This window comes from Musca autumnalis, unplaced genomic scaffold, assembly GCF_047663935.1.
Source record: "Musca autumnalis isolate F117 unplaced genomic scaffold, ASM4766393v1 scaffold_2, whole genome shotgun sequence".
Classification (NCBI taxonomy): Eukaryota; Metazoa; Arthropoda; class Insecta; order Diptera; family Muscidae; genus Musca; species Musca autumnalis.
Window position 1 is genome coordinate 197,578,478 of NW_027411755.1, and position 25,674 is coordinate 197,604,151.

Below are 25,674 nucleotides of genomic sequence, written 5' to 3' on the forward strand. Positions count from 1 at the left end.
CCGTTTTTCCTATCTCATCAACTTTTGCGGTTATAGGCCTCCCAAGGTTTGAGGCTTTGATGTAAAAAAGGATCATTTAGTCAGGGCTATATCTTCCAAATCGTTAGGAAATTTGAATTTATCTCAGAGGAAAAGTTGTAGATCTTGTCTTAAAGAACAAAAATTGTGAACACATGTAATCCATCAAACTTCATCTGCAAGGTCAAAATCGCCATAGTCAAATTTCTTTTAAAATTGTGTCTCAAGTTTTGTTATACAGTTATCAAACCGATCAAATTTGAAGCAAACAACCAACTACAAAAATGAAGTTCAGATCTCAATAAACATCTTTCTAGAATATACGATACAATTTCGATTTTTATCCTCTTTTCTCGGCTTCTGCTCCATAGATAATACGAGACACGTGTCCTGTCTTTTTTGGTCTTCTATCACGCTGCGGTGTCAGAATATGGTTACTAATTTTCGTGTTGCACAGTATAAGTAAAGATGCATCAGTAGCAAGGCTTTTGAGGCATCAATATTAAAGATTTTTTATTCCCTCCACCATAATATGTAGTATAATCTATATATGTATATATGTAGCATAATCTATATATAGAATTCTTTTGTCACGGTGTTCGGCTTTCAACTCCTGCAAAAGGGTTGGGCCGAATTTGATGAAATTTTGTATGGGGAGTTTGTAGGTCTAAAAACAGACTTTTATCTATATACTAGCAAAATGCCCGCTACTTCGTATGCGGAAAAGGCATAATATTCAAATAAACAATATTTAATATGGTGAACACTGAAAATTTTTATGTACTAATACCTATTTGAATTGATGTTTCTTCTTTCTTTCAAGTACTGTTCGTACACGCTTTGTTCGAATCTCAAAAAAAGACCTCTAAACTTCAACAGCGGCCTACATTTTAAATTCCAGTTCATGTTTTATTAGAACGGTATGGGTATTTTGAAAATTTTATCCACATTTTTCAACCGAATTTTGGAATTTGTGATATCAAAATGTAGAAAACCGATCGATTCCCCGGTCAGGCAACATCAAATTTTCGACGGTGGCAAAATACCCCACAGTAATGTTGGCGACATTTCCTGAGTATTCAGCCATGTAAAACTTCTCTACAAGTGGTGTCGTAAGGCACGCCGATCGGACTCGGCGATAAACAGTAGGTCCCATATAATTGAGCTAATATGAATCGTGGTGCACTCATTTATATGAGAGAATCCTCACTTGTGCCGTCTAGGATGTTTGTGGAACAATTATTACATTATTTAGAAACAGAATTCGTGTTAACATAGAAAAAATAGTACATTATTCAGTACAATGTTTAGAATCCAGAACCTTAGCTCATATGTTACAGTTTTAGCTCTACTTGTTTACCCAATGCCAATGGTATTACATGTAGAAACATTTCATACATTTAAAGGTGAATTTTAATAAACATTCTGATCCAATTTCAACAGTGAGCCTCACAACAAATTTCATTTATCGATTCACTCAATACCAGTGCTTCAGTATTTAGTATTACTTAATACTTCTAGTACATTTATTGTACACCACTTCTAACAATGAACCTGACAAATAAATAATATACCACAATTTCACTTCTATTCCTTAGCCCAATACCAAATTTATTGCAATTTTGTACTTTTCACACACTAATTATATAATCCCAGCTTCATTGCTACACCAACGTCAAATTTAATACCATTTAGTACATTCCGTATTTCTCAATAAGTCAGCCAGCCCTCAGCCTAATTTCAGAATTTGTATGCATTTCAAAAAATCCTTATCTAAACACCGACACCATTCCTCATACAACAATTCGAATTTCCACCTTTATCCCTTCAAGCAACGTCAAACTGGTACCAAATTCATTACTTATAATATGTATAAGTTAAAAAACTATTGCCTTTTATATAAAACTAAATCCCAACCGCAATTTAGTATTTTTCGTATACATAAGTACGTATACATACATTTCACAATTTCAGCTCTACTAATACACACAATAAAAATTTGAACCAATTTCTGTGCCATTTTGTAATTTTCGTACACTTATTGTACGTATATCCACAACCACATCCATATCTCAACCCTACACATCAAGAGGGTCTATAATACCAAATTTCCGAATTCCATCTCTATTCTTAATACAATTAATACTTTTCGTATGAAAGTACGAATTTCAATAACTATCTCCAACAGTAATTCCAAATTTCAGGATTCTACCCTATCCGTCCATCCAAAACTAAATTGTACCAAATTTAGTATCATTTAGTACATTTCGTAACCATAAGTACGAACCAAAACTATCTCAGTCCTACACTCCAACAGTAATCTAAATTTTAGGATTCCAGCTCTCTCCGTTCACACAAATCCAAATTGAACCAAATTTAGTACCATTTAGTACTTTTCGTACCCATAAGTACGAATTTCCAAAACTTCTTTAACCCTACACTCCAACAATAACATTAACTCGAAATTTCTGGATTCCAGCTTTATCCGTTCACCCAAATATAAATCGTAACAAATTTAGTACCATTTAGTACATTCCGTACCCATAAGTACGAATTTCCAAAACTACCTCAATTCTACACTCCATAAGTAATCTTAATTATAAATTTCAGGATTCCAGCTCTATCCGTTCAACAAAATCCAAAATTTACCAAACTTAGTACCATTTAGTACTTTCCGTACCCATTAGTACGAACTTCCGAAACTACCTCAATCCTACACTGCATAAGTAATCTTAATTCCAAATTTCAGGGTTCCAGCTCTTTCGGTCCACCTAATTTTATATTGTACCAAATTTAGTACCATTTAGTACTTTCCGTAACCATAGAAACGAATTTCCAAGACTAATTCAATCCTACAGTCCAACAGTAATCTTACTTCCAAATTTCAGGATTGCAGCTCAATCCGTTCACCCAAATCTAAATTTTACCAAGTTTAGTACCATGTAGTACTTTCCGTACCCATAAGTACGAATTTCCAAAACTACCTCAGTCCTTCACACCATCAGTAATCTTAATTCTAAATTTCAGGTTTCCAGGTCTATCCAAATCAAAATTTTACCAAATTTAGTACTATTTAGAACGTTCCTACCCATAAGCACGAATTTCCAAAACTACACTCCAAAAGTAATCTTAATTCCAAATTTCAGCATCCCAGCTCTATCCGTTCACCCAAATCCAAATTGTACCAAATTTAGTACCGTATACAACTTTTCGTACACATAAGTACGAATTTCCAAAACTACCTCAATCCTACACTCCAAAAGTAAATAAATTCAAAATGTCAGGATTCCAGCTCTATCCGTTCACCCAAATCCAATTTGTACCAAATTTAGTACCGTTTAGTACTTTTCGTACCCATAAGTACGAATTTCCAAAACTTCTTTAACCCTACACTCCAACAATAACATTAACTCGAAATTTCAGTTTTCCAGGTCTATCCAAATCCAAATTTTACCAAATTTAGTACCATTAAGTACTTTTCGTACACATAAGTATGAATTTCCAAAACTACCCCCATATTTCACGACTGTAATCTAAATTCCAAATTTCAGGTTTCAGCACTATCCGTTCACCCAAATCCTAATTTTACCGAATTGAGTACTATTTAGTACTTTTCGTACCCATAAGCACGAATATCCAAACCTACACTCCAAAAGTAATCTTAATTCCAAATTTCAGCATTCCAGCTCTATTCGTTCCCCCAAATCCAAATTGTACCAAATTTAGTACCATTTAGTACTTTTCGTACACATAAGTACGAACTTCCAAAATCATTTCCTTATATCAACACCACTTCCCAACCTTGATTCCCATACCAAATTTGAAGATTGTAGCTATATCCGCTCAAAATATTCAATTGGTACCAAATTTAGTAACTTTAAGTACTTTTCGTATACTTATAGGTGGAATTTACAAAAACCATACCAAAGGATTCTCTCTATAATTCTCCATCAGTGACCCTTGTTCCAAATTTCAAATTCTAGCTCTTCCCGTTTGCCTAATACCATGGATATCATATTTAGTACGAAATAAGTACGAAATTGCTGGTTTTCAGCTCCATTCATTCAACCAAAATTGCCAAATTGTGCAAATTTCGTACCATTTAGTACTTTTCGTAAACATAAGTACTAAATCTACCCCATATAACAATCGTACACTTCGACAGTTATCTTAATTCGAAATTTCAAGTTTCCAGCTCTATCCGTTCACCCAAATACAAGTTGTACAAAATTTAGTACCATTTAGAACTTGTCATACACATAAGTAAAAATTACAAAAACTACTCTCATATCGCAATCCTATACTCTGTCAGTAATCTTAATTCCAAATTTCAGGTTTCTAGCTCTATCCGTTCATCCAAATCCAAGTTGTACTAAATATAGTACTTTTCGTACACATAAGTACTAATTTCCAAAACTACCCCTATATTTCAATCCTATACTCCGTCAGTAATCTTAAATCCAAATTTCAGATTTCCGGCTCTATCCTTTACCCAAATCCAAATTGTACTAAACTTAGTACCATTTAGTACTTTTCGTACACATGAGTACGAATTTCACAAACCACCACTTCCCAACCTTCATTTCCATACCATATTCCAAGTTTCTAGCTAAATCCGTACTAAATTAAGTACTTTTCGTACACTTATAGTTCGAATTTCCCAAAACCCTTTGATACATCTTTCTAAGTATCCATAAGTGACCCTCATTCCAAATTTCAGAATTCTAGATCGTCCCGTTTGCCTAATACAAAGGGTACCATATTTAGTACCTTTTAGTACTTTTCGTACCCTTCCAGTTTGAATTTCCAAAAACCCTGCCTTATCTCACCCCTACACACCAACAGCAACCCACACTCAAAATTTCAAGCTTCTAGCTTCAGCCGTTTCGTCTGGGCGATGATCTGTCAGTCACTCACTCACTCATCTCCAAGCTCTTTTATATATATAGATTAAAGTGGTCAGTGGAGTGACCATGGTACCTTCCCCACAATATTTATACCCTTAGCATTTATGCTAACGAGGGTTTATACAGGTATATACACATTCATACGGGAAAAATGTGCCTCATCGAAATGATGATCGGCTTTCGTAATATTTTGTTCAAACTTAGTTTAAGTTCGTAGATGGGTTATATCGGTTCAAACAAAATTTCGAAAATGTTCGAAAAATTTGTGCGCACGATAACTCTTGAAGGTAGTAACCGATTTGGTCCATACTTTGCACATCGTGAAATTTCTAATAGACTCAGATGAAGTTTCAATATGGACGCAATCGGTCCACTCCTTCGGGTACCTCCCACCCAAAATTTCGGAAAAGTTCAGTTTAGGACCAGTCCACGAATCGCCTTAATTTTTGTTGCAACAACTTGTATTCACAGTCCCCCATACAACGGTACAAGTTTTATTAGGGGCAAGCCCATACTTCCTGACAAAATAGCAGCGTACGTAAAAATACTTTAAATAACATTTCCAATCGTTTCGTTTCGTATTTTCCATAAGAACAATACAAAACGAAACATAACCCACGTTGGCCGAGCTCGCTGTTTAGTTTTGTTTTGTTTACGTTCGTGAGTGGGAACAAAACGAAAAGCGAAAAGTACTCAACTCCACAAGAGCAGATAGAAAACGGAATAGTACTAAACACATGTGAATAAATCAAAAACGTTTGGCGGTTGATAAAATTCACTGTGGTATGCTGATGCTAACTTTTAGGGTTGTTCAGCAATCACATGTGTGTGTGTGTGTGTCTGAGTGTGTCATTGGCAATACACACGGCAAACGTTTCCCAAAAATACTTTTTGTATCGGTGGTGAATGAAACAACTCGGCAAAGCATAGCCGAAGTTACATTTCAGCAATCGTACTGTTTCTATCTTTTTACATTGAAAAGTTTGTGTTTTTGTTTTGGTTGTGAGAATGAAACGATTCAGAGAAGCTGAAAAGTTTGTGGCTTTGTGTGATTGGTACGGGAATCGTTTTGTTTTTTTCCGTTCATTGCAAAATAGCCTGAAAGGTGCAAAAAAAAACCCTATGACACCGTGTGTAGTGGTTGGATGGCAAGATAACTCTCGAACGATTCGGTCCAACATTTGGCCTTCGTAATATATTGTCCAAACTTAATTTAAGTTCGAAGATAAGCCATATTGGTCCACTCCTTCAGGTACCTCCCCCACAAAAGTTCAAAAATGTTTGAAAAAATTGTGAGCACGATAACTCTTGATGGGAGTGGCCGATTTGGTCCATACTTTACACATGCTAATATATCTACCAGATATAGATCAGGTTCGAATAGGGACTATATTTGTCCACTCCATCCGGTACCTCCCACACAAAATTTCGGATAAGTTCACTTGAAGACCTGCTATCGAATCACTTTGATTATTATACCCTCAGCATTTATGCTAACGAGGGTATATACACTTTCATACGGGCAAAATGTGCCTCATCGAAATAATGGTTTTACACCCCAAGTATGTTTGGACGAAATGTGTTTCAGACAATTTGGAGTCGATTGAGCAATGTCCGTCCGTGTGTCTGTCTGGCTGGATGGAGCGCACGATACCTCTCGAACGGATTAACCGATTCGGTCCAAAATTTGGCTTTCGTATTATTTTGTCCAAACTTAGTTTAAGTTCGAAGATGGGTTATATCGGTCCACTCCTTCCGGTACCTCCCCCACAAAAGTTCGAAAATGTTCGGAAAATTTGTACGTACGATAACTCTTGAAAGAAGCAACCGATTTGGTCCATAATTTGCAACTCGTGAAATGTCTACCAGACTTAGATGAGATTCCAATATGGACTCAATCGGTCCACTCCTTCGGATACCTCCCACACAAAATTTCGGATAAGTTCAGTTTTGGACCTGCTCCCGAATCGCTTTGATTTTTCTTTTAGTAACTTGTATTCACTGCTTACCATACGACGGTACAAGTTTCATCAGGGGCAAGTCCATACTTCCTGAGAAAATAGCCTGAAAGTTGCACAAAACCCCTATGACACCGTGTGAGGTGGTTGGAGCGCCAGATAAGTCTCGAACGGATCTGCCGATTGGGTCCAAAATTTGGCCTTCGTAATATTTTATCAAAACATAGTTTAAATTCGAAGATGAGCTATATCGGTCCACTCCTTCAGGTACCTCCCTCACAAAACTTCAAAAATGTTCGGAAAAATTTTGCGCACGATAACTCTTGAATGGAGTGACCGATGTAATCTATACTTTGCACATCCTAATATATCTACCAGATATATATCAGGTTCGAATATGGACTATATTTGTCTACTCCTTCTGGTACCTCTCACACAAAATTTCGGATAAGTTCACTTTAAGACCTGCTTTCGAATCACTTTGATTTTTGTTGAAGCGATTCTCATTCGTTACCTTCATTACGACGGTAAAGATTTTTTCAGGGGCAAGTCCATATTTCTTGGGAAAACAGCCCGAAATATGTAAAAAACCCCTATGTCACCGTATGTGGCGGTCGGAGAGCACGATAACTCTCGAACTGTTCAACCGATTTGGTCCAACATTTGGTCTTCCTCATATTATATCCAAACTTATTTTCATGGGCAATACCGGTCCACAACTTTCGGTACTTCTCCCCAATATTTAAAAAAATGTCACTAAAATGCTAGGACGATATCACTTGAATGGGCAAACAATTTGGTACAAACTTTGGATCTCCTAATATTTTATCAAAATTTAGTTTAACTTCTAAACTGTCCCATATCGGTCCTCCCTAAGGGTACCTGCCCTACAAAAGTTCAACATTTGTGCCTTAGTTAATTCCTAATCTACATTTTTGTCGGCAAGTTCAAATGTCCAAAAAGGGCCACAAAATTCTGAAGAGACCTTAAATACATTCGATCTGTCCGGGGGTGAAAGTTTCGCTTCACATAGGCTGAGGGTATATATCTGTCGGCAAAGCCGACTGACACTTTTTTACTTGTTGTTGAAGCAACTTACATTCGCTGCCTCAATTACGATGGTAAAAGTTTTTTCAGGGGCAAGTCCATACTTCTTGAGAAAACAGCCCGAAGGGTGTAAAATACCCCTATAGCACCCCCATGGTCTATGTCGGTCCATTCCTTCAAGTACCTCCCCCGCAAAACTTTTAATCCTAATCAACATTTTTGTCGGTTCATACGCCCAAAAAGTTGAAACCCCCTAAATATATAAGTTTCTTCTTTTTTTTTAAATGTTTCAATTTACACAGGCTGAGGGTATATCTATGTCGGCAAAACCGACTTATTTTTTTTACTTGTTTGCATATATATTTTCTTGTACCTTTCTTTTAAAATAAAATATGATTTTTAAAAAATTTTCTTGTTCCAAATTTAATGTTATATTTCTAAAACGTGGAAAAAATTTCGCCCGGAGTTGGAGTCGAGTTATTTTTTTCGACTCAGACTCCGACTCCGAAACCCTGGTCCTAGCGAAGTACACAAAAAATGACCGCGACAATAACAACACAAACGTTTAGTAAAACTACCCTCACTGGTAGTTGGCACGACATCCACAAGAAACAACATCATGTCGCAACAACACTCCTCTGCTGACAGGATTCGTAAGGTAACATTTGGTACTTTCAATGAATGAAAAAATAATAGAAATCCGTGGTGAAATGTAGAAGTTGAAAATCTATGAAAGTAATTTTTCTCTATATTTATCTTTATAAAATCACTTTACGAAGTGATCTAGAAAAGCCATAGGTATTTGTGTCTTCCATGGACTACAACAAAACCGAATTGTGGCATAAGAACCCTTGCATTTTTTTTTGGTGTAGCACAGTTTTATGGATCAATCTTCCTATCAGCAGCATCAGTACCGCCTTAACAATCGCCAACTCTACATTTAATGGCTCAATCCAGAACCACATGATACCCATGCCCAGCTCATCATGACGCTTCAGAGAATCCCGCAGCAGAGAATACATCATGATTTCCTAAAAAAATGAACCACAGATAATCCTTGAGAGCAACCTCCCTTCATATACGCCTAGATCATCTCACTGCATTCCTCGACTCAAGCACTCCTTCTCTAAGCTTATGCCCCGAGGATTATTCCTCATTCGATCAGGCGACTTAAACAACACTACAAATCGAGACTGTTTCCCAACAATACAGCAAGTGTTGGCAGATTGATAGCACTACACGGTGCTCTTGAATCAAATTAAAATGGAAGGTGCTTACACCTGGGAAGATTTTGCGGATTCTGAAACTTCAATGTTCATAGATGAGAAAAATCAAAAAACAAAAAAATAGAAGGAACGCTTTTTAAATAAATCGCGATTCAAGTTGACATTTTTAGGGGTTGTTTAGGTTTTCACGATTTTGCTTGAAAACCGCAAATCCAATCGAAATGGAGCTAAAGAAAATGTTGTAGCTGTGAAAATTCTCTACAGGATTGATGTATATGGTTTGTTTGGCTGTACCATTTTTGAAATAAAGAAGCTCAGTTTACACTTTTAATTTTTTTTAGGTTTTCGCGATTTTGCTTGAATATGTCAAGTCTTATCGGCATGGGTCTCAGGTCGTATAGCTGTGAAAATTCTGTACAAGACTGGCTTATGTAATTTTTCTTAGGTTGTACCATTTTTTTAGATAAATAAGTTTATGTTGGGAAATTGCAGTCATGACATTGTTTTATAAGGAGACGATACAGAATTGAATTGAATTTGAATTGTCCCAATTTCAACTTCTATATCTCAAAAGTTGTAAAACCTGCAAAAATATCATTAAAGAATTTTGATAGCTACAACATTTTCTTTATTCCCATTTTGATAGGACTTGTGGTTTCCAAGCAAAATTGCAAAAACCTAAACAACCCCTAAAAAATGTCAATTTGATTTTTTTTTGTTTTTTGATTTTTCTCATCTATGAACATTGTAGTTTCTTAATCCGTAAAAACATCCCAGGAGTAAGCACCTTCCATTTAAATTTGATTCAAGTGCAACGTGACTACGTTTTGCACGGTTACCGAACAAAAAAACCAAAATTAAAACGCAAGATTATGAATGAAAATTTTAAATAAAAGCTGGCATCCCTCTTGCTATCGGTAGAACTTTACAACTCTTTTCTTTTGGTCCAAAAACCAAAATTAAAACGTAAGATTATGAATGAAAAGTTTAAATAAAGGCTGGCATCCCTCTTGCTATCGGTAGAACTTTACAACTCTTTTCTTTTGGTCGCTAATTTACCGAAAACTGTCGTTTATTACCGAAATTATAGACATTTACATTTTACCGATTTTTGTCGGTAACTCAAAAAATTAAAGTATCTCACTACAGGTAACCAGTCGATGTTTTCGTGTCTCTATCGGCAGACCACCCGACGTTATCGCCTTTGAACGCAGTACTTTCATCGATCATGGAATGCTAATTGACCTAGTTTCAGAGAGTTGAGTATTAGTAGTTTCCCAATTTTTCCAGCACAGATGGCGTTGATGAGCCAACCCCAGCGATCCAAGATTCATTGTTCTGAAACTGGAAATTAACAGTTTTGTCGATGAGTACAAGCGGAATAAGTGGGTTGATCGTCTGAAAAGTTGCAACACTGGGTCAGAACCCTGGGATGAATGAAGATATAACCTCAATCTCGTTTGGCGACAGTTTGTAGTGCACCCCGGCAGTGCCAGTACTACGTAACATTACATCTCTTCCTGCTGAGGAAGAACAAACGCATTTTGAAATAAATAATTCCTCAAATGCCATTAGGAACGCTAAATCATCCAAAGCGTTGGGCCCTGACGGAGTTTCCATGGTAATGTTGAAACAACTGAATGAATCGGAAGTTGAGTTTTCACACAAGTTCTCAACCTGTCGCTAACCACTCACATCGTACCCGAAGTTTCGAAAAAGGGACAAAGTAGTCCCGTTACGAAATCCAAGCAAAGAATGCAAAGCAAAGGTGAATCGTAAATTCCAATTTCGCCTTTGTCACCCGTAGCAAATCTTTTGATACTTTACTCCTCCCCAGAGCAAGAAATTAATGCCATCATCAGAAAGGGTTTCATACGCAGTACAAAACTACAACAGCGCTGCAATCCACAGGGTTTTCGCTTTTGTCGCCCGTAGCAAAGACCCATGAGGCCTTAGTCCTCTCCAGCGTAAGAAATAGCTATCCACAGCACGACAACAGCGCTGCCGCCATCTCCATACATATTTGTCAAGGAGTCAACAAGGAAAAGCCATGTGATAGAACAGTGATGGCGGCGTTTGATTTATCAAAAGCCATTTTTACTGTAAAGCACTCTACGCTGCTTGAGGACATTGAGCAGACAACCGTAAAATTTTGGGCATATTCTTTCTATAGAAGACTTTTAGGAGGTGTCCTATCTACAAATGTTACTACACCACTTATTTTAAATATTTTAAATTTCCAGTGATCTATACTGAACTAAAATGTACCTACATATATCGACGCCTCCAAACAATAGTATGCTAAGTCGACTTAGCATGTTTTCAAGTTCTTTACATTTTTACATTTTACGTTCTTTAACTTAAATTCTGTCAAATTTTGATAATGATCGGTCAATCCGAACAGAAGTTATAAACAAATGTTTACTCAGAATAGTAGTGAAGGTCAAAGAAAACTGTAAACTTTGAGAGCTTCTCCTGCAAAACTCACTTTTCAGACTTAGCATACTATTATTTCGAGGTGTCGATATGTTTTCCAATAGTATACTCTACTCACGTATTCAAAAAATACGAACGAACGACCATACTTCTAATACTAAACTTTTCTCCCATTTTCTTGGTCGAAAATGACTAATACGGCAACGCATAAATATAAAAGCTTTTTTTCAATTATACACACACATACATATACCAAACAAAAAGTTTCCCAGTTCCGGTTAATGGCTTCACTACAAGCTTTTTCATTCGCAATGCATTTACAGTTTCGAAAACAATGCAACACAAACAAAAGCTTTAATTTATTATTCACTTATCTTTGTAATTTTATCATTGTTATATGCAAATTACAACGACGTGTTTCAACATTTTGTAAATAAATTGTAATTGACAATTTTTATGTGCAATTTTGCGTTCATCACCTAAATACACGAACATATGCTTTGTTATCGATGTGCCAGGCAACTATACTCTCCCCCCCCCCCCTCGATTTACGTAAAACGCAACAAATGAAGACGACAAAAAAATCACAAAATAAATTACCATAAAACACATTTAAACCTGTTAAAACTGCCAAATGTGGTAGTTAAACCAAATTATATTGATAATAATTGCTGTGGCAGAGCGTATGGCTGCCGGCAGGTAGTTCTGTAGTCTGGGATTTTTTCTTATTTAGCCTCAGGCGATTTTGTTATTGACGAGAAACTGTTACTGCTGCTGTTGCTGTAGGCTACTACTTCTATTGCAACCGCCACTACGTATTGCAATTGTCACATATGCTGAGTTTTTATGTCAGTGTTATTTTTTATTTGTCGTTATGTCGTTATTGTTGCTGTTACTGTTTTTATTGTTGTTAATATTGTTGCTTAGATTTTTATTGCTGTTTTCTGTTAGAAAATACATGTCATTTATTTTGCATATTACTCTTAGTTTTTCGCGTTGCGTTTTTGCAGTCATGAGGTTGGTTAAATAATGAAGGGAAAATCTATAAAACTATTTAATTGTCAACATACAATAGCATACGTTTATTTAAAATATGATTTAAAATGTATATTTTATTAATTATATTTTCTATTTTGTAGTTTATATTTTACATTTTATATTTTATTTTTTATATTTCATATTTTATACTTTTTATTTAATATTTTGTACTTTATATTTTTTATTTTATACTTTATATTTGATATTTTGTATTTTATATTTCATATTTTGTATTTTATATTTTGTATTTTGATATTTTATATTTTCCTTCTTATACTAAGCAAATTGTCCTCGTTTTTATTAAAATTATTTTTTATTTGTTTTTAATATGCAAATCTTGACGGTGTCATAGCAGGCAGGCATTTTGCCAGTCGTGTGTGTCTGATTTAGATATTTTTTCTATTTTTCTTTTGGAAAAAAATCACACACGCATTTTTTGTGCACGCTGGCTGCCATGTTGTTGTGACAAACAAATATACAAGCCCCAAAAAAAAGAACTAAAAATGGCTAACGAGATTTTAAGCTGCGATTAGCGATAATGACACACATCGGAGGCTTATATTATTTCTTTTTTTTCAAAAAAAATATAAGTATACAACTAAATGAATAAAATATTAAAGCTAAGTGTTGGGTTACTATGTACCTCGAGTGACTAACGTTTAGGCCTTACGAATCAATGAAATGAAGTGTGTGCCAAAGGCTGGCTGGTTAGTTGCTAGACTTAGTCGTTTATTTAATCACGATGAAACCCAAATTTACGCACACACGCATATGCAGGGAGCCAACTCCGTTTCCAAAATGTCATTTAACATCTCCGAAGTGGTTGTCATTAAAGGGTTAATTAGAGGTTAGTTTTGCGTGTTAAACTTTCTGAAAATATTGCAAACTACGACGTTACACTGTTGACAGTTTGTGTTTTTGACCATTAATCCAAAGGCAGTTAAAATATAATTTTTATACTTTAAACAGGGTTAAGTGCCACTCCATCCACTCAGCGATGACGACCACCAATGAAAATTAATGACATTTTAAAATGTTTTAGCAACGCAAGTGTGTGTGTGTGCATTTTAGAGAAGCCGCTTATGCAGATCTTGACTTTCGCTTATTTCAACTCTGACTAAGATAGACATTGAGATATAACTGCCTCTGTGTGCAACTGCAACTATGTTGCAATGCCATTTGACGTATTTTGCGTGGGTCCTTTAATGCGAATTATTTGAGGCTAAAGTCATTCAAGATTTCATGTTTATTGGCAGTAAAACAATTTGTGCCCAATCATTAGGGGGGTTATTTTAAGATAAATCATAAGATTTGTTATGGTTGCCAGAAAAAAAAAAACAAAACACAGAGAGCGAAAAATAAAAACAATAATGTCATGAGCAAAATATGTTTGCAACAAGGCTGACCTCATTCTAGCGGGAGTGTTCAACAATATTTATTAGATTGTAATGGATATAAGATTTGGTATAATAGATTGTAATTTGACTTCAAACTCCAAGCACTTTGGGCGGGGACAGATAAGCAATAGGGTATTTTAGGTAAAGTTTTGTCTGAGAAAAGAATGAAGAGCAACTATGCCCCAATTCAAATATGGTTTTGAAAGTCCTTTATTCTTTTACGATAAAGTCCTGTAGCATGAATTCCAAGCTACTTATGCCTCTCTGCCTTTATGTTTTATCTATACTTATAAACGAATTGAGTAGTGATGACTCACTGAATGACTGAATCAACGCTCAGGCTAAACGACTGGAGCTAGAATCTTGAAATTTTGGGTGAGGGTCACTCTCGGTCCGAGTATATCAGATAAGACTGGGTTTTTGGAAATTCGAACTGGAACGGTACGAAATGTACTAAAAGGTACGAAATATGATACCATTTGTATTGGGTAGAGCTAGAGTTCTGAAAATTGGAATGATGATCACTGATAGAGTGTAGAATAGATGTAGCAAAGGTTTTTTGGATATTCGAAATATAAGTGTACGAAAAGTATTAAAATGTACTAAATTTTGAAAAATTCGTATTTTGTGAACAGATAAAATTTAAAGTCTGAAATTTGTAGTGAAAAGAAGAAAGGTTAAAAAGTACGATTGACATAGGGAGGTGGTTTTGGAAAGGGGTACACATGTGTGTGAAAAGTACTAAATTTGATACAATTTAGACTTGGCGAACGGATAGAGCTGGAATCTTCAAATTTTGAATTAAGGTTACTGTTCGAGTGTAGATTGAAAATATTTTTGAAATTTTGTACGCATGGGTACAAAAAGTACTTAATACAATTTGGATTTGGGCGAAGGGTAGAGCTGAAATCCTGAAATTTGGAATTGAGAATGTTGTTGGAATATAGGATTGAGGTAGTTTTGGAAATTCGTACTTATTGGTACGAAGAGTACTAACTGTACTAAATTTGGTAGGTTTTGGAAATTTGTACTAATGGGTATTAAAAGTACTAAATGGTACTATATTTGGTGCAATTATAATTTTCGTGGAGGGATAGAGCTGGAATCCTAAAATTTGGAATTGAGATTAGGTTCGAGATATGGAGTTTGTTTTGGAAATGCGTACTTATGCGTTCCAGAATCTTGAACTTTTTGGTATTTTTTTAAAATATAGAACTAAAATTCTGAATTTTAATATTAGTATCACTGTTGGTGTGTAGAATAGAATGGAGATGAGAAAGAAATCTTGGAACGTAGTGTTTATCTTTATAAAAACACGTAAAAAAGTATCAGTCAATAAAAAAACGTATGTATTTAGGGGGTTTTAAAAATGTTGGGCGTTTGAACCGACAAAAATGTTGATTAGGATTAAAGATCAAAAGTTTTGCGGAGGAGATACTAAAAAGAATGGATCTCCAGCCACTACATATGACGCCATAGGGGTTTTTACACCCTTCGGGCTGTTTGATCAAGATGTATGGACTTGCCCCTGAAAAACCTTTTACCATCGTAATTGAGGCAGCGAATGCAAGTTGCTTCAACAAAAATCAAAGTGATTCCATATCAGGTCTTAAAGTGAACTTATCCGAAATTTTGTGTGGGTCCATATATAGTCCATATTTGAACCTGATCTATATCTGGTAGATATATTAGGATGTGTAATGTATGAAGCAATTCGGCCACTCCTTCAAGAGTTAACATGCGAAAAAATTTTCGGAACATTTTTGAACTTTTGTGGGGGAGGTACTTGAAGGAGTGGACCGATATGGCTTATCTTCGAATTTAAACAATGTTTGGACAAAATATTACGAAGGCCACATTTTGGACCGAATCTGCAGATCCTTTCGAGAGTTATCTTGCTCTCCAACCACTACAATCGGTGTCATAGGGGTCTTTGCAACTTTAAGGCTATTTTCTCAGGAAGTATGGGCTTGCCCCTGATGAAATTTGTACCGTCGTATGGGGGGCAGTGAATACAAGTTGTTGCAACAAAAATCAAAGCGATTCAAGAGCAGGTCCTAAACTGAACTTTTCGAAATTTTGTGTGGGAGGTACCCGAAGGCGTGGACCGATTGGGTCCATATTGGAACCTCATCTATGTTTGGTAGAAATATCACGATGTGCTAAGTATGGAGCAAGTCGGTTATTCCCTTAAAGAGTTATCGTGCGCACAAATTTTCCAAACATTTTCGAACTTTTGTGGGGGAGGTACCGGAAGGAGTGGACCGATATAACCCATCTTCGAACTTAAACTAAGTTTGGACAAAATATTGTGATAGCCAACTTTTGGACCAAATCGATTCATCCGTTCGAGAGTTATCGTGCGCTCCAGCCAGCCAGACAGATGGACAGACGGACGGACGGACATTGCTAAATCGACTCCAAATTGTCTGAAACACATTTCGTCCAAACATACTTGGGGTCTAAAACCGTTATTTCGATGAGGCACATTTTGCCCGTATGAAAGTGTTTATACCCTCGTTAGCATAAATGCTGAGGTTATAAAAATAGTAAAAATTAGTAGATTCTTGCAGTTCTGAAACAGAGCATAACAGATAAAAGTTAAAGGTTGAAATTTGGAGTGAAAAGAAGAAAGGTTAAAAAGTACCGTTGACATAGGGAGGTGGTTTTGGAAAGAAGTACACATGTGTTCGAAAAGTACTAAATGGTACTAAATTTGGTACAGTTTGGAGTTCGGCGAACGGATAGAGCTGGAATCTTCAAATTTTGAATTAAGGTTACTGTTGCAGTGTAGAATGAACATATTTTTGAAAATTTGATATCATGGGTACAAAAAGTACTAAATTTGGTACAATTTGGATTGGTACTAAATTTAGTAAAATTTTGATTTGAGTGATCGGATAGGGCTGAAATCCTGAAATTTGGAATTAAGATTGTTGTTGCAGTATAAGATTGAGGAAGTTTTTGATAGTTGTACATATGGGTACACAAAGTATTAAATGGTACTAAATTTGGTACAATTTGAGTTGGTTGAACGGATAGAGCTGGAATCCTGAAATTTGGAATTAAGATTACTTCAACATTTTTGGAAATTGAGGTAGTTTTGGAAATTCGTACTTATGGGTACGAAAAGTACTAAATGCACTAAATTTGGTGACCGGATAGAGCTGGATTTGTGAAATTTGGAATTAAAATTGCTGTTGGAGTATAGGAATAAGGAGGTTTGGAAATTCGTACCAAATTGTATGAAAAGTACTAAATGGTACTAAATTTGGTACAATTAGGATTTTGGTGGACGGATAAAGCTGGAATCATAAAATTTGGAATTGAGATTAGGTTTGACATATGGAGGTAGTTTTGGAAATGCGTACTTATGCGTTCCAGAAGTGTCAAGTGAAACTAAAACTTGAACTTTTTGATATTGATTAAAATATCACTGTTGGTGTGTAGAATGGAGATGAGAAAGAAATCTCGGAAAGTAGTGCTTATGTTATAATAAATTTGATAACGTATGTATTAAATATTGTATAAATTTCGATGTTTGTTCCCTGCAAACCAATCGTACCGACATCGTAACGAAATCGGAACAAAATTCGGACACTACGTGCGATGTCAGATCCGAAATCGTAGCGATATCTTAACGAAAGTTGTATGAAGTAGTTTACATAATTTCGGAACGAAATGTCGGAGCGAAATCGGATGGATGTCGGTCCGATTTTGGAACGATATCGGAAAAAATCCTTGGGAAATTCGGAAGTGGAGTTTTTTTCTTCCGAATCTTCGTACAGATTTCGGAATAATGTAGTAGGAAGATCGATGGAAAAAATTTTCTCTGACGCCTTTTTTTATTGACCAATTTTTTTTTTTTTTTTGGTTTGTTTTTTTTTTTTTTTTTTTTTTGTGGAAGATTGTAATGTCAAACATTCCAATGATATTTCCACTGTTGTTATTTTTTCGTAGTTATTGTATGACAAAGTAAAAATTGTGTACGAATGTGTTGAGTATATCAGCACTAGCTTGAATTATTATATGTTGCATTTATATTTGAAATATTTAAAAAAATGTATATGCGAATTTTATAACCGACCACTCCGTTTTTCGACAACGAACTAAAATGAAATGAACCCCTTGCTGTTAGATACATACAAAAGGTGGTTGTTGTGCGAAGGGAAATTTGTTTTCGACATTTCGCTCCGAATTCGTAACGAAATCGGAAGAAAACATTGGTATATTCGAAAGGAAATTTACTTCAGACATTCTTTCCGAAATCGAAACGAAATCTGAACGAATTCCCCTACGAAAAATCGTATAGAAATCGGAACGAAATCTGAACAGTGGATGGATGGTTGTGGTTGTGGAAATACGTATCATAAGTATAAGAAAAGTACTAAATGGTACTAAATTTTTATTTGGTGTCAGGGTGAGTGTTGGTGTGTAGAGTTGGTATATGCAGGTTGTTGAAGAAATACGTTCCATAAATATACGAAAAGTACTAAATCGTTCTAAATTAGGTATTTGGTGTAGGGACAGAGCTCAAATTCTAAAGTTAGAGCCACTGTTGTTGTGTTGGGTTAATATGTGATGGGCGAACATATAGAACTGTAAAATATTAGATACGGCCCTGGGTTTGAAAAATTGTATTGTTATATACAATTTTTCAAACCCACTGTTGTGTTTTTATTCTAAACGCTTAGAAAGTCCATTTGGAAACGTAGATCTATGCGACAATTTTGTTGCCGGAACTTTTAAACCCTGAGGACAAAACGCCATAAATTTACCTCGCTGATGATTTGTGACGTAGGGGATGGAAGATTCAAGGCTTTAACATGGCAAAGCCCAGGATTTATCTTGGTCCCTCTTTCATCTCAAGTGGACACTGACCTACCCGTGGTGTCACCTGGGGAACTGCCTTTAACACCCGTTAAAGGTAGTGAGCTAACATGTACCGCGCATTCTCCCATAAGAACGTTAAAAACTTGGGTTTGGGCGTCGGGTAAGTAACCTTCCCCTAGAAAAAACAGCCTACTATGAAAAAAACAAAGAAAAGAAAAACAAACCCCTCTAAAGTTGACGAACCCCGCAAACGTTTTAAGGACCATGATCTGCGAATCTGCACCTGGAATTTTCGCACTCTTAATAGAGAAGGTGCAGTTTACGCATTTGCAGATGTACTTGAAAAGTACAAGGCCGACATTACCGCCATACAGGAAATACGATGGATTGGGAAATGCGTCACAACAACTCCTAAAGGTGACGCACTGTATTACTGCCATAACACAAAACATGAGTTTGGTTGCGGATGGTATAAACATCTGGTCTCCAGCTTCACCCCAGTGAATGAAAGACTTGCTGCAATTCGATTAAAAGCTAAATTCTTCAACATCAGCTTTATTTGCGCTCATACTCCCACTGAAGACATGGACGAACAGACCAAAGATATATTTTACGAGCGCCTAGAAGAAACTTATGACCGTTGCCCTGCCCATGACATTAAAATTATTCTAGGCGATTTTAATGCCAAAATTGGAAAGGAGAATATCTTTGGCCCAAGAGTCGGGAAATTCAGTCTCCACATTGAAACATCTGACAATGGTATAAGGCTGATAGACTTTGCAGTTGCAAGAAACAGAGTAGTTAGCAGTACCAGATTTAAGCATCTCAAAGAATAAGAAATCAAATTGATCACGTTGTGACAGATGGAAGACATGCATCAAGCGTTTTGGATGTACGATCGTTCCGAGATGCAAACATAGACTCGGACCACTACCTTGTTGCAGCAAAGCTACGTACCAGATTAAACGTAGCAAACAAAGTGCGAACAGACACAATACGGAAGTTGAACATCGGTAACCTGCAATCACATCAGATAGCCACAGAATATTCCACTCAACTGGCCCAACTGCTTGATCAAAGCACTCCTCGTCCCGATAACATATCAGGACAATGGCAAAACATTGCCCACTCCATGCAAACAGCCGCAAAATCAGTACTTGGATACCAGAGACCTCCACCAAGGAATCCATGGTATGACCAGGGGTGTCGTGCTGCTACCGAAGAGAAAAATGCGGCACTTTACAATCAGTAGCAACGCGTAGAGCATGAGAGAGGTATCGCGAGAAAAGGAGAGAGGAGAAACGCCTTTTCCACAGGAAAAAGAGAGAGATGGAAAAGCGGGAGTGTGTACAAATCGAGATGTACAGGAGACAGAATGAAGTCCGAAAATTCTACCAAAGAGTGAAACATCAAACTGATGGCTTTGGAACTGGCACATCCTCCTGTAGAGACCAGCAAGGTAATCTGGTAACTGATACAGACAGTGTGCTCGGGATATAGAAAGAACATTTTTCAAAACTGTTGATATCCAATAGCAGCGAAGACGACAAAGATACCACAGACCCAATCCAAGAAGATGGTATTGAATGTATACCACGCGGCCAAGATGAGGTAAAGACAACAATAAACCGGCTGAAGAATAATAAGGCAGCAGGAACTGATGGCCTGCCAGCCGAGCTGTTTAAAACCGGAGGCGACACGCTGATAAGGTGTATGCATCAGCTAGTTAGCTCCATCTGGCAGGAAGAACGTGTACCCGACCCGAAAGGAGATAAGACTTTATGCTCCAACTATAAGGGCATAAGTCTTTTCTCTATCGCCTACAAGATCGTGTCAGGGATATTGTGCGAACGACTAAAGCCTATGGTAAAGAGATAATTGGACCATACCATTGCGGCTTTAGACCTACAAGTCCACCATTGACCAGATATTTACCCTGCGGCAAATCCTAGAGACACATACCACCTTTTTGTCGATTATAAAGCCGCCTTCGACAGACCGCTGCGTTCAAAGGTATTCCATGCCATGTCTGAATTTGTTATCCCCGCAAAGCTCATCCGGCTTTGTAAAATGACTTTAACTGACACCAGGTCCTCAGTTAAAATAGGAAAGAACCTCTCCAAAGAGTTTTGTACCAAAAGAGGTTTCAGACAAGGAGACAGCCTTTCGTGTGATCTCTTCAATAACCTGCTAGAAAAAGTTATACGAGAGGCAACTGTCAAAAGAAATGGCACAATTTACACCAATAGCCACATGTTACTTGCTTATGCTGATGACATAGACATCATGGGACGATCAGTAAAGGAAGTAACTGATAATTTTAGGAAGGTCGAAGCAGAATCTGCGAAGTTGATGGTGTCGACACGCAATGCGTCCATAGAGATCGGACCAACTGTTGAAGTTGGTTCCTATAATTTTGAGATAGTAAAAGACTTAGTATACCTCGGCACCGCCGTAAACACTACAAACGGCATCAGTTGTGAAATAAAAAGAAAAATTGTATTGGCCAACAGATGCTAGTTTGGCTTAAGAAGGCACTTTGAAAACCAAGCCGCAACTCGTCAAACAAAAATAACGCTTTACAAAACACTGATACTACCCGTGCTAATGCATGGTTCCAAAGCATGGGTACTTGCTAGGGATACGCAGTGAAATGCAATAATCGGTTTTTCGATTATTCGGTTTTCGTGAAAAACTTAAAACTCGATTTTCGGTTAGTCGATTATTTGAGAGTGTCCTAAAAGTCGACTTTCGATTAATCGTTAACCGCCGAAAACCGATTATAATCGAATATAATCGACCATTTTCGTTGATGTGATCAGTGATGGTTATATGTATACAAAAAAGTACCGTTGATTACGCGGTTTTAGCACACCCAATAGTCAACTGCGACTAATAGTCGATCACGACTAATAGTCGACTACGAATAATGAAAGACTACGACTGATGGTTGACTACGAATAATAGTTCACTCCGTCTTCTGAAAGTCGATTAAGAATAATCGATTATACGGTTTTCGCACAGTCAATAGTCGACTACGATTTTTAGCAATTTTACGGCTAATAATCGATTAACCGAAATCGATTTTACGTATCCCTAGTACTTGCGCAAGCAGATAAGGCAGTGCTTGGTGTGTTTGAGAGGAAAATTCTTCGAAAGATCTACGGGTCGATTTGCGTTGACGGTGAATATCGACGTCGTATGAACGACGAGCTATATCAGCTATATAAAGACATGAATATAGTTAAACGTATCGAGATGCAGCGATTGCGTTGGCTAGGCCATATAATAAGAATGAGCGATGATCAAATTCGAGCCACATGGCAGTGCAAACAGAATTGGCAGGCCAAAGAATAGATGGCGCAAACAAGTGGATGAAGAGATGACAAGGCGCGGTATTCCAAAAAGCGAAGCACTAAACAGAGAGAATTGGAGATCTTTTCTTAGTTCGGTCTATGGAACACATGTTCTGTAATGGCCAGCTAAGTAAGTAAGTAAGATGACTTGTAGGGGTGAGATACGTCCGTTTTTTGGAAAATCTAATAAAAGTGTTACAGATAGTACTTAAATGAAATTACATATCAGTTAAAATAGGTAGTAGTACAACAAAATTTTCAGTGTTTACCATTTCGGTATTTTATATTATTTGTTGTTGTTTTTTATATCCATTCCGCATACGAAGTGGCGGGCACTTTGCTAGTGTTCTATATTTTATATTAACAATTTAATTAACTCGCATGGAAGTTTTTTATGCAAACACGTTTCCATGGAATGCTACTGCCCGCTGACAGTGTTCATCAAAACTCATCTTGATGTTGTGTAGAATTTTTTTATTCAGAACCTTTTGTGAGAAATCACAAAAACACAATACATTGTGGAATTAAATATTCACATTAATTAATTGAAGGCGGCAATGATTTTAATTATTTAATTTTTGCTTTGCGTTTTGTGTTGTTCTTTTTGATACACATCGCCAGCACACAATTCATTTCCGTTGACAATGACTTTGTGCAATTGCGAAATTTTAGATGTCTATGCAGAGTGTTTTTTATTTCTGTTCCTACAGCCTACATTCTGTAGGATGTTAACAATACAGTACAATTTTGACTCATACAAATTTTGTATAACTATCCCTAATGTCAGGTGATCATCTAACAACGGACTGATCGTATCGCAATATTCTGAGGTTTGCCTTTTTTCGTAGACGCAATTGCGTATATTTGGTTAGCTTCCCACCAGCTGCATTTCCTTAACCCACACATTTCTTTTATCGTCATTATATGCTTTCCATATTTTCTTCATTTCATTCCTTTTTGATTTGCACGGCATTCTCTTCTTTGATGACGTTGTTGATCACGCTTCTTCTTACAGTTCAGGGGTTGTACTGATGGACTGACTGGCAGACTGTCTACAATTGAATCAATGCACTGCACAACAAACGGAAATACAAAGAATTCAACAATAAAAACCCTGCGAAAATAATTCTTAACTACAACAACAAATAACAATAACAACGTCATCACATAAATTCATTTCCTCGTAAAAAAATCTCACAAAAAATATAATTTAATAGGACAACCACGCAAAAACTTGTAGTCTTCTTTGGAAGTGCAATGGGGGAGGTAATGCGCAATGCATTAATCTAAATTATTTCTGTATGGTTTGTAGCGGAGACTAAAGGAATCAAAAATTTAGGCATCATAAATGGAGTAAAACGGAATGTTAGTTACTTAAGTGGAGGCTCACCATCTGATGAGATACTGTGCCAAATCGGGGGAAAAATATTAACGCCTACATACTGAACTGTGGGGGGAAAATTAAATAAATATATCAAAGACATTATATAGTCATTTTTAAACGTTACAGTTCATATTGAGCGGCTTCATTTGATGCAGTGTAGTTGTAGCAACTAAATATATATTATTTTTTAACCATGCAACATTGGTAACATAATCCGTTTACAATCAAACTTTTTAGAGTCGACGGCAATTCGCTTGTTATGGATGACAAGATAGTCAATAACATCTAACAAGATGAACCGATGATTGGAAATTGAGTTTACTCTGCCATGTCTACAACAAGGAAGACAAGTTCAGTGTAATAATTCTCCTCCCATCCCATAAGTGGCATTATATTCTACCCTCAAACTATAGCGATGGAGACATGAGGACTATCAGACTGTAGTCGAGCTCGGGTAGAGCACTTTTCCTGGCTGCAGTTTTCCTACCTTTTGAAGACCCCGAACCACCCAGCAAAGGAGTACGGAACCTGGTAACGGAACCCGTGAGTGCGTGTGACCTAATTCTGGGCTGCGATGCCAACGCTCATCATTTTCACTGGGGTAATACCAATGCAAGGGGAGGGTTCCTTTTTGATTTTATTTGAAGTAATAATCTCAGAATATGCAATAGGGGCAATACGGCCACATTCCATAATAGGGTTAGAGAAGAGGTCATAGACATAACAGTAACTAATTAGGGACTGGCGGGTATCGAATGATTGCTCTTTCTCTGACCATAAAACGATATCTTTCAAGTCTCTTTTAACGGTGAACGGCAAGAACCTCATAGGAATCCGAGAAGAACTGATTGGTCGCATTTCAAAAACCTGACGACAGCTCAACTTCCAGTATCTGTCAACGTCCACTCAACCGATGCAGTTGTCAATGCAGTGGAGGAAATCACCAATGTTCTTCTGGGTCCTGCTTACGTACCCAGGCAGGAAAAACCAACCACTATGGTGGAATAAAGAACTCGCCAATCTTAGGAAAATCAGTAGGAGGGCTTACAATAGAGCAAATAGGACTAAGTTTATTGCGGACTGGGACTCGTACAGGGTGTGTTTCAACAAGTACAAAAGCGAAGTCAAGAAAGCCAAAAGGAACTCTTGGATAAAATTCAGCGAGTCGGTGCAAGGAATGAACTCCGCATCCGATTCCGCAAGATGCTCTCGAAGGATCCAAAACCCATAGGGAGCATTAAGCGAGAGGATGGATCTTGGACAAACTCTGGCTTTGAGACCCTGGAACTACTGGCAAGTACTCACATCCCCGGCTGTAAGGATGTTGACAATACACGGAGACGTGGCGTGGACGTCAGTCCCATACATATGGAGAGGTGGGACTTGTCAAAAGGTTAATAAGTGATTCCAAAATTTTATGGGTGATTAACACATTTCAGCCCTACAAGTCTCCCGGTCCTGATGGGATCAACCCAGCGATGCTGCAGTATGCGTCCACAACATTGATTCCACATCTTCGGGAGATATACAGGTCGTGCTTTTTGCTTTCGCACATACCGAGCAGGTGGAAGGAGGTAAGGGTGATCTACATCCCCAAGGATGGGAAACCAAACCTCTCTCTCTCATTTCTGTTGAAAATTTTGGAAAGGCCATTGGACCTGGAATTGAGATCCAATTTTAGTCCAAATCAAATATGTAAAGCGCAACACTAGAGGAAAATCTATCGAGACGGCACTACATGAGGTGGTAGGCCACATCGAGAAGAATATGTACGGCTCAAACTTCACGCTGGCAGCTTTCTTAGATATAGAGGGAGCGTTTAATAACGTTAAGCTATAGTCAATCCATCACGCGCTATTAAGTCTGGGTGTCTCCTCCATCCTAATTTAATGGATTGACAGGATGCTGGAGAGCAGGATCATAGATTCACAATTAGTAAGGAGTGTCATCAGAAAGTCTGTTAACAGAGGCACACCCCAAGGAGGCGTGCTGTCACCATTGTTATGGCTTCTGGTGATAAACGAGATTCTCAGAGAATTTGAAATGGTCAGGACGAAAATTGTCGCTTACGCTG